Below are 11,763 nucleotides of genomic sequence, written 5' to 3'. Positions count from 1 at the left end.
ACAGTCGAAAACCTGCCCTGACGGCCACTTCTATAAGACGGTCACCTGTACAAACGGCCACTTTCCATTTCCCCCTTTGCGTTTTCTCTATATAATTTAACTGTGTAAAACGGGCACCTGGCCGTGGCCACCATAATTTAACACACAACCCCTATCACACTAAGCAATAACACCTGTCCTAGAATTATATATGTATACATTTTTGTATATCTTTTAAATCTCATCCAGAATATTTTCTAGCTCAAACTTAATATTTTGTAAGATAAGATAAGATAATACTTTATTATCCCAGAAGGAATTTTTTCTTGGCTGTACAGGACCGTAAAAACACATGCAGGTATACATAAAAGAAATGTCATTATATATTACTCTCATTGAAGATCAGTATGAAAAGAGAAGTAAAGCTGACAAAATGTACATTCACATCAAATATCAAATGCATCATTCAATCACATGCAGGAGTTTAAATACAAGACATTTGGAGTTATAATAGATACATGCTCTGAGAGCAACTCACATCTAAGCTCATTCTGACAAAATCCTTGTACTAGATGGTAAAAAACTTCTTTTATATCTTTCTTTCTTTGTTTTTGGATGTACATATCTGCCGCTGCGTGATCTGACAATTTGTGTACAAAGGGGGTGGGATGTGTCGTTTATCATGCTTTTTAAAATCTTTTTTATGCGTGTGGTGTTATACATTTCATCCATTCTATTAAAATCATATCAAGGGATCTTGCTAGCTCATTCCCAGTATTTTCTAGCTCATCCCTGATATTTTTTAGATCATCCCCACTTTTTTTAGCTCATCCCCAGCCTTTTCTTATCTCATCCCAAGTATTTTCTAGCTCATCCCCAGTATTTTATAGTTCAACCATAATATTTTTTTAGCTCATCCGTAATATTTTCTAGCTAATCCCCAGTAATTTTTAGCTCACCCTTATTATTTTCTAGCTCATCCCCTGTATCTTCTAGCTCATCCCTAATATTTTTTAGCTCATTCCCAGTATTTTATAGCTCATCTAGTTTCTGTAACATATTTTCGTTCATCAACAGTATTTTCTACTTTATCCCCGATATTTTATAGCTCATTCATAACATCTTTTAGCTCATCCATAACATTTTTTAGCTCATCCTCAGTATTTTCTATCTCATCCCCAATGATTTTTAGCTCATTAGCTACATCCCCAAGATTTTCTAGCTCATCACCAGTATTTTCTAGCTCGATCCCCAGTACTTTCTAGCTCATCCCTAATATTGTTTAGCTCATCCCTTATATTTTCTAACCTATCCTCAGTATTTTCTAGCTCATCTCCATTCTTTCACAATATCTTTTAATTCATCATTAATTTTCTACCTCATCCCAGAGTATTTTAAAACTCCTTCCTAGTAAGCTCTAGCATATACCTTTTATTTTCTACCTCATCCCAGAGTATTTTCCAGCACATATTTTATATTTTCTACCTCATCCATAATATTTTAAAACTCATCCCCAGTATGTTTTAGCGTATCCCTAATATTTTCTACTTCATCCCTAATATTTTTAACACATCTGCAGTATTTTCTAGCTTATCCCTAATATTTTCTAGCTCATCCCAAATATTTTCTAGCTCATCCCTAATATTTTCCTACTCATCCGTAATATTTTCTAGCTCATCTTCAGAGTTCCCCTGTATTTTCTAGCTCATTCCCAATATTTTCTAGTTTCAGCCCCAGCGTGCCCCAGTATTTTCTAGTTCATCCCAAATACTCCCCACTATTTTCTAGCTCAATCCACAGTATTTTTTAACTGCTTGCCCAGTATTTTCTTACTCTTCCACAATATTCCCTAGTTTTGTCTAGCTCATCCCCAATATTTTTAAGCTCATCCCCGGTATTTTCTAGCTGTATCCTAATATTTTTAGTTCATCCCCAATATTCAAAAGACTTTTCTATCTCATCCCCAATATTTTTTATCTCATCCTTAATATTTTCTAGATCAAACATAATTTTTTTCTAGCACATCCCCAGTTTTTCTAGCTCATCCCCAGTATTTTCTAGCTTAACCCTAATATTTTTTTTAGATGATCCCCACAATTTTCTAGCTCATCTCTAATACTTCTAGCTCGTCCCCAGTATTTTCTAGCTCATCCCACTACCTTCTAGCTCAGCCTCAGTATTTTTTACCTCTTCCCCTTTATTTCGCCTCTTTCCCAATATTTTCGATCTCATCCCCACTATTTTCTTACTCATCCCCACTATTTTCTAACTCATCCCCAATATTTTGTAGCCCATCCCCGATATTTTCTAGCTCATCCCCAATGTTTTTCATCTCATCAAATTTTTTTAGCTCCTCCCCAATATTTTTTGTCTCATCCCCAATATTTTCTATCTCATTCCCACTATTTTCTAACTCATCCCCAATATTTTGTAGCCCATCCCCGATATTTTCTAGCTCATCCCCAATGTTTTTCATCTCATCAAATTTTTTTAGCTCCTCCCCAATATTTTGTAGCCCATCCCTGATATTTTCTAGCTCATCCCCAATTTTTCACAGACTTTTCTATTTCATCCCCCATATATATCTATACATATATATTTATATATATATATTTTTTGGTTAAATCTCATCCGGAATATTTTCTAGCTCAAATCTTATATTTTCCAGCTCATCACCAGTATTTTCTAGCTCATCACCAGTACTTTCTAGCTCATCACCAGTACTTTCTAGCTCATCACCAGTACTTTCTAGCTCAACTTTAAGGCAGCTGAAATGTTATAATGTACACTCCTAAAAATAATTAAGGCGGCTAAAATGTTTCTATCCAGACTCCTAAAATAAATAAATAAGGCATCTAAAGTTTTTCTATACAGACTTCTAAAATACATAATTCAAGCAGCTAAAATCTTTCTATACAGACTCTTTAAAAATAATTAAGACAGCTCAAATCTTTCTATACAGACTCTTTAAAAAATAATTAAGACAGCTCAAATCTTTCTATACAGACTCTTTAAAAAATAATTAAGACAGCTCAAATCTTTCTGTACAGACTATTAAAATTAATAACTAATGCATCTACAATGTTTCTATACAGGCTGCTAAAAGGAACAATAAAGGCAACTCAAATGTTATACAGACCCCTAAAATAAATAATTAATAAGGCAGCTCAAAAGTTTCTATACAGACTCCTAAAATAAACAATTAAGTTAGCTAAAAATGTTTCTATACAGACTCCTAAAAAGAAGAATTAATGCAGTTCAAATGTTTCTATTCAGACTCCTAAAAAGAAGAATTAATGCAGTTCAAATGTTTCTATTCAGACTCCTAAAAAGAAGAATTAATGCAGTTCAAATATTTCTATACAGACTCCTAGATTAAATAACTAAATCAGCTCAAATGTTTCTATACAGACTCCTAGATTAAATAATTAAATCAGCTCAAATGTTTCTATACAGACTCCTAGATTAAATAACTAAATCAGCTCAAATGTTTCTATACAGACTCCTAGATTAAATAATTAAATCAGCTCAAATGTTTCTATACAGACTCCTAGATTAAATAACTAAATCAGCTCAAATGTTTCTATACAGACTCCTAGATTAAATAACTAAATCAGCTCAAATGTTTCTATACAGACTCCTAGATTAAATAATTAAATCAGCTCAAATGTTTCTATACAGACTCCTAGATTAAATAATTAAATCAGCTCAAATGTTTCTATACAGACTCCTAGATTAAATAACTAAATCAGCTCAAATGTTTCTATACAGACTCCTAGATTAAATAACTAAATCAGCTCAAATGTTTCTATACAGACTCCTAGATTAAATAATTAAATCAGCTCAAATGTTTCTATACAGACTCCTAGATTAAATAACTAAATCAGCTCAAATGTTTCTATACAGACTCCTAGATTAAATAACTAAATCAGCTCAAATGTTTCTATACAGACTCCTAGATTAAATAATTAAATCAGCTCAAATGTTTCTATACGGACTCCTAAAATAAATAATTAATGGCAAACGCAGGACAACTCTTACTGAACTAAAACAAACAATTTAAAAAGTGCTCTGAACGGTTTGAACTAAAATATCAAATCACTATCATTTGTTCAGTTGGAAGTTCTGTATAAGACCTGAGATGAAAACAGTGATCTTGTTTATGGTGACTTAGTTTAGCTTTAGTAGAAATTTTACGGCGCTCGCAACTGCTTAAGGATATATTATGAGCGCCAAGGGATGGGTGTCAACAGAGAAGTCCTTACAGCGAATCAGACTTACTCTCCTCACCTCTCTAGCTTCAACAGCTTAAAGTCTGCTTCGACTATCAAGGCACCCCGGAAATAGCAGTTCACAAGAAGATGACAAACATACAAAAGAAGTAGAGGAAAATGATAGTAGTAAGGATTAGGACAGAAAAAGAAGCAGTTCCCTGTTGCAGTTCCGGCACAGTTATGAGCATGGCATTGATAAATCAGCCTATTTACCATTCTACTGAGCATAAAAACATGTTAATATCCCCCGTTTGGGAATAGCCTAAAGACACTTCAGTCAGTGGTACCACCCCGTGGAGTATCTTCAGACTTCAGTGACCATAAGCCTAACATATTTTGAATACTAGAATAGCGATCACATTCGACTTGTGTGAATTAATCGGTTCACTGGTATCTGGAAAGTTAGAAAAAAAAGCTCGACTGTTGGGTAGGCACAACTCATAATATCAAACTTTGATCATTTTCCAAATTCCCAAGAAGGTCAGGTGAGCAGAAGAGACCAGGAGCTGACAGTAAGTCCCACACTGGAAGGGCACAGGTTACTTTCACATTTTGGCAGAGAATGTGGGGGACCCGGGTAATCTTGCTCCAAGTAAAGCTGAGAATTTTTACTTCAAATGTGAAATGAGTCTTGAATGTGGATGTGGGACATAAAATCCATCTCAGATTTGCCTCAAGAGAATCCAACTTTTCTTGAACAAGTGTCTGAGAAAGTTACTCAAAATCAGATGAATAGAGTGGCGTCGGTGGCTCTCGGACTCGCAACCGTAAGGTCGTGGGTTCGAATCCCGTCAGGGGCCCGACGTTGTGTCCCTGGGAAAGGCACTTTGCACAAAGTTTCCTCACTTCACCCAGGTGGAAATGGGTACCCGGCTATAGACAGTGAACGATCTTGTCAGTTTGATAGTATTTGAGCGCGTGAAATCTGCAGCTTGCACTGTATGCTTCTGCGGAAGCTGAGAATGTTTCTGAGTGTTCTCAGAGGGTCTGCTGGGGTAATAATAGTTGTAAAGCGCATAGAGCATGCTCTTGAGCGTGGATATGCGCTATATAAATGCAATTATTATTATTATTATTATTATCATTATTATTATTATTATTATTATTATTATTATTATTATTATTATTACTATTATTATTATTATTATGATAATTCTTCTTCTCGAGTGAGCAAAGAGGGAGTGTTAAGGAGAAGGAGACAGATCCCTGGTGGATGAGGCAGGAAGAAGAGCACGGAGACTTTTGATGGGTACACTCTCAGACTCTCAGGGAGCCGGGAAGTTTCACTAACAAACAAAGTGTTGAATTGGAATCCACAGGGTGAGATAGTTTTTGTTTTAGAAGAGGTTTTACGGCGCTCGCAACTGCATAAGGTCATATGAGCGCCAGAAGATTAGAGGTATTACAAGAGAGTAACAAACATAAAAAAAGAAGGAAAGATAAGGACGATAAATGTTTGATAGGAAAGAAGAAGCAAACCACACCAGAGCACCCGCCAACCACCTACGTACCTTAAGAGATCAAGAGGTAGATCCCATGGAACTTGGAGAAAAGACTCACAGAGAATTGTGCGAAGAAAAGTTGAAAGTCATGGAATAAGAAGAAGAAACTATCTCAGGATGTGAAGAAGCGGAAAATCCTAGTCCGTGGCCGATGCCTTGATGCAAGGTGACAAGGGCATTTATGATGATGAAGTCTCATTTTATTTATTTGTCAATAAAGCATTTGAATTAGACATCTTTATCTGTAGTTTGTATCAATTTGTCTAAACTTAATCATATTTTTCCACGACAATTTAGCCTAGATTTTAAAAAAGCTTTTCTTCGTAACTTTTTATAAAATGTTATAAATCTCCGACACTCGTAAAACCAGATAGTTCAAAGCACCTCCCCCTTCTCACACACAGTTTGTATACGCATATATACCCTACGTCACAGCTCACCAAAGACATTGTATCGTGGCAAAACATGTTACAAGAAATTAATTTTAGAGTGAGCACTTTTTTAAAACTAAGGAATCTCAAAACATGCGTTCAAAGTCTTGGTCAGAAAAAAAATGTTAAAACGATATCGTCCCAGTTGTAAACTTTAAAAATCTGTAGAAACCACCCACTGGGTTTTTTAAATAGTATTTATAAGGATTTTTCACTTTAAATTATTGTTTTGGCGCTTACAAATAACCCAAACTCGGTAGTAAATCTTGCATAAATCCAGTGGATTTTAATTATTTGGTGTTTTTTTTTTCACTTTAAAAAAAATGAAAAGCACCAAAAAGCAGACATTTTTTAACCCCAACCTTGTAAGTGGAAAATCCTGGGACCAAAAACAACAGAATGATGACACAAACAACAGAATGATGACACAAACAACAGAATGATGACACAAACAACAGAATGATGACACAAACAACAGAATGAGATGTTCCGTGAATGAGATGTTCCGTGAATGAGATGTTCCGTGAATGAGATGTTCCGTGAATGTGGATCACCTGCTCCCTAGCCCACAGGGAATGAGATGTTCCGTGAATGAGATGTTCCGTGAATGTGGATCACCTGCTCCCTAGCCCACAGGGAATGAGATGTTCCGTGAATGTGGATCACCTGCTCCCTAGCCCACAGGGAATGAGATGTTCCGTGAATGTGGATCACCTGCTCCCTAGCCCACAGGGAATGAGATGTTCCGTGAATGTGGATCACCTGCTCCCTAGCCCACAGGGAATGAGATGTTCCGTGAATGTGGATCACCTGCTCCCTAGCCCACAGGGAATGAGATGTTCCGTGAATGTGGATCACCTGCTCCCTAGCCCACAGGGAATGAGATGTTCCGTGAATGTGGATCACCTGCTCCCTAGCCCACAGGGAATGAGATTATTTATGGCATTATTGGACATCTTTAGAAATCGTCACAAAGAGAGAGGATGTCAGGAGCGGAAGAACTGTCGAACGTCGCTAAAAGTCTAACAAAGGAAATTGTGCTCGTCGTAACATTTCCGCCTATAAAGTCAGTCAGTCTACATTGGTTATTGACTTAGATGTATTCGTCAATCAGAGACAGAAACTTTGGTAGCAATTTGTCTCTCTATTTTGTAACTCAATACAAAACCGTGAATGAGATAGCTACTCTTCTATGACAAGAGCAAACCATTACTGAAAAATACCAAGGGCGAATTTCTGCAGAAAAGGACTGAGAGTTAAATGATATAACCGAAGACCGTTTGGTCATGTCTCTGTCAGAGTTTGGTTTTTTTAATCCCTTCTGGGGCATTGAGTCACTTTGGTCCGACAGAAAAATGAAGAAATCGGGGTTCTAGCACGTCAAAACCAGTTTTTGAAACAGACAAAGAGCGCATCTGACTTGTTTTTGGGTAGAATTGACAATTACTTTGCGCTTTCTATTTTAAATTAGGCTTAGTTCTTCCAATGATAATCAAATGGTCTATTTTAAACTTGGCTTAGTTCTTCCAATGATAATCAAATGTTCACCGTAATCAGATGAGCGTGCAGCGAGGACTGGCGGCGTGTTTAGACAAGGGTAACAATTATCAGCACCTTTGATTTGAGCAATTTAGTGGTTGTGCCAGTGGTTGTGCCAAGAAACAAGGCAATTATACCCAAACAAAACAGGGGTAGACAAAGATGTTCAAAAACAAAACAAAGCCCCAGAAAGAGCGAGGGAGGCGGGAGAAAAAAACCTACATCGTTAACGCTAACACATTTAATTTGTGACATTCTGACATCTGCCTCAACAATTACTACTTTTTAGCACTCTATACTTGATAATTAACGTAGACGACGTCTTTGTTTTCAGTGTACTGACGTTAAATAGATCTGTTGCTCGCCAGTGCTCAGGACCACAAGAACCGTCTCCCTGTCTCCCGTCGCTCCGCCGACTCCACTCAGAGGATGGCAACGGCTTGAAACTCATTGGAGCCTTTTCAGCTTGGTTTGCTTTGGGAAATGTATATTGTTCTCTCCTCATCTGGCTCGGTTCTATCGGAAACAGACATTACATTTGTAAGCAAATCTCTTTTTAAAAAAACCTTATAGTGGTCGGTGGAGGCGCGTAAAACCTGACACAGTAACCAGGACAGTTCTCTCGACTTAGACAACTGAGAGTTTGTGCCATACGTCAGCTTATGTCTTGTGTCAAGGGAAACATTTGCTTTGAGAACATAGAAGTGTTGTGTTGCTGTTTTGCGACTGTTTAGCGACAGTGAACGACGCGAACAAGCAGCGCTGTAATAGAGGAATGTGTTGTGTAAGACTAGGTCAACAAACATTCTCATTTCTCACCTGTTGTCTCATTTCTCACCCGTTGTCTCATTTCTCATCCGTTGTCTCATTTTGTCTCATTTCTCACCCGTTGTCTCATTTCTCATCCGTTGTCTCATTTTGTCTCATTTCTCACCCGTTGTCTCATTTCTCATCCGTTGTCTCATTTTGTCTCATTTCTCACCCGTTGTCTCATTTCTCATCCGTTGTCTCATTTTGTCTCATTTCTCATCCGTTGTCTCATTTCTCATCCGTTGTCTCATTTCTCACCCGTTGTCTCATTTTATCTCATTTCTCATCCGTTGTCTCATTTCTCAACCGTTGTCTCATTTCTCCCTCGTTGTCTCATTTTGTCTCATTTCTCATCCGTTGTCTCATTTCTCATCCGTTGTCTCATTTCTCAACCGTTGTCTCATTTCTCACCCGTTTTGTGTCTAATCGGAATTTGTTAAAGAATTTTTTTTAAAGTGATGTGAAAATGATATTTATTTCATAGCACATTGAATGTTTATACGTACTTATAAACATAGCTTTTTTAAAGAATAAATATTATAAAATCTTTTCAGCACTTCGTAAATAATACATGGACACGAGGAATGGTTTTCTTGCTGTAGAAATTTTAATTGAGAGAATCAATACCCCTGTTACTTGTTGGATCAAATAGAAGCACTCTGCAATGGTCTGCAATATTCTCCGTCAGAATATGGACTATACGCCACAACTGTAAAACAGAACACACGTTTACGTGGTAAGGTAATTCCTATTACAAAAACATGCTGTCTAGAATTATTTATCATCATTTCAATTATTTCAAATAAATAACTGAATAAATTTTAAAAAATTAAATATGTAAGAAAACAGGTGATAGATAGACTGATATATATATATATATATATATATATATATATATATATATATATATATATATATATATAGGTCTATTATATATATATAGGTCTATTATATATATATAGGTCTATTATATATATATAGGTCTATTATATATATATAGGTCTATTATATATATATAGAGAGAGAGAGAGACAGAGAGACAGATAGATAGATAGATAGATAGATAGATAGATAGATAGATAGATAGATAGATAGATAGATAGATAGATAGATAGATAGATAGATAGATAGATAGATAGATAGATATTACTTTTTTTTAAAATTGTGAAATTTGGCATAGCATTTGTAAAAAAAAAAAAGAAGAAGTTTTCATGTTATTGCTCAATGTTTGTTTGATGGGACGTGTGCTCCCCAATCTGGTGTCAACTATTGAATCCTATTTCTGAACAATAGCGAAGACATAGGTCAAGGTCTTTATCTATGCACTGTGCTTAAGAATGTTCTTTTCCGTGAGCAGCTTCATATACGCCTTTGATAGGACACTCGGGACATCACATGGAATGTTTGGAGTTTATTTGTTTAATGAGGTCATCACTTGGGCTGTATGTCATAGAAAACTGTTTGTTTATATTGAGTTTTTCTATTCCACTACAGTAGGACAGACAAGCGAAAACTGCCATAATTTAATTACAATTGTTTTCAATAATTTAGAAACCAAACCAGATACATTCATAAAGCTACCTATACAGACAGTGGTCAATGAGGGCATGTGCTGGCACCCACAAGTCATGACATTGTAGGAAAGATTTCCATGCTGACACCCACAAGTCATGACATTGTGGTAAAGATTTCCATGCTGACACCCACAAGTCATGGCATTGTGGTAAAGATTTCCATGCTGACACCCACAAGTCATGGCATTGTGGTAAAGATTTCCATGCTGACACCCACAAGTCATGGCATTGTAGGAAAGATTTCCATGCTGACACCCACAAGTCATGGCATTGTGGTAAAGATTTCCATGCTGACACCCACAAGTCATGGCATTGTAGGAAAGATTTCCATGCTGACACCCACAAGTCATGGCATTGTAGGAAAGATTTCCATGCTGACACCCACAAGTCATGGCATTGTGGTAAAGATTTCCATGCTGACACCCACAAGTCATGGCATTGTGGTAAAGATTTCCATGCTGACACCCACAAGTAATGACATTGTAGGAAAGATTTCCATGCTGACACCCACAAGTCATGGCATTGCAGGAAAGATTTCCATGCTGACACCCACAAGTCATGGCATTGTAGGAAAGATTTCCATGCTGACACCCACAAGTCATGGCATTGTAGGAAAGATTTCCATGCTGACACCCACAAGTCATGGCATTGTAGGAAAGATTTCCATGCTGACACCCACAAGTCATGGCATTGTAGGAAAGATTTCCATGCTGACACCCACAAGTCATGGCATTGTAGGAAAGATTTCCATGCTGACACCCACAAGTCATGGCATTGTAGGAAAGATTTCCATGCTGACACCCACAAGTCATGGCATTGTAGGAAAGATTTCCATGCTGACACCCACAAGTCATGGCATTGTAGGAAAGATTTCCATGCTGACACCCACAAGTCATGGCATTGTAGGAAAGATTTCCATGCTGACACCCACAAGTCATGGCATTGTAGGAAAGATTTCCATGCTGACACCCACAAGTCATGGCATTGTAGGAAAGATTTCCATGCTGACACCCACAAGTCATGGCATTGTAGGAAAGATTTCCATGCTGACACCCACAAGTCATGGCATTGTAGGAAAGATTTCCATGCTGACACCCACAAGTCATGGCATTGTAGGAAAGATTTCCATGCTGACACCCACAAGTCATGGCATTGTGGTAAAGATTGCCATTTGATAGTCCTTGCCACTGTGGGTGACGGAGAGGGACATTGGTCACGGGGAAGACGTTGAGGTAACGGACAGGAAGGTTCTCACAAACCTCAAGTTATACAGATAGTCCAAAAATGTGATCTATGTTCAACAGATGATGGTTGAGAAAAGTGCCTAATCCAGACACTTAGGGCGTTAAAAAGCAGGTTTTATAAACTCACGTTCCCTAATATGATCTATGCTATGAAACTGTTTTACCACTGTCTTGACAGATACAAATTTCATTTCACCACTTATGAATTGTCGCTTTCTTTCACAACCCCTAATGCAAGCTAGGTATTACTTATCACTAATAGTTCCCCCTAAAGGCCAAGACACAGTTTTTCCACAAATATACAGTTGTTCCATCTAGATAAGACACAGTTTTTCCACAAATATACAGTTGTTCCATCTAGATAAGACACAGTTTTTCCACAAATATACAGTTGTTCCATCTAGATAAGA

This window comes from Aplysia californica, unplaced genomic scaffold, assembly GCF_000002075.1.
Source record: "Aplysia californica isolate F4 #8 unplaced genomic scaffold, AplCal3.0 scaffold01445, whole genome shotgun sequence".
NCBI lineage: Eukaryota > Metazoa > Mollusca > Gastropoda > Aplysiida > Aplysiidae > Aplysia > Aplysia californica.
The sequence above is the reverse complement of the archived record's forward strand: the minus strand, read 5'-3'. Positions refer to the sequence as shown.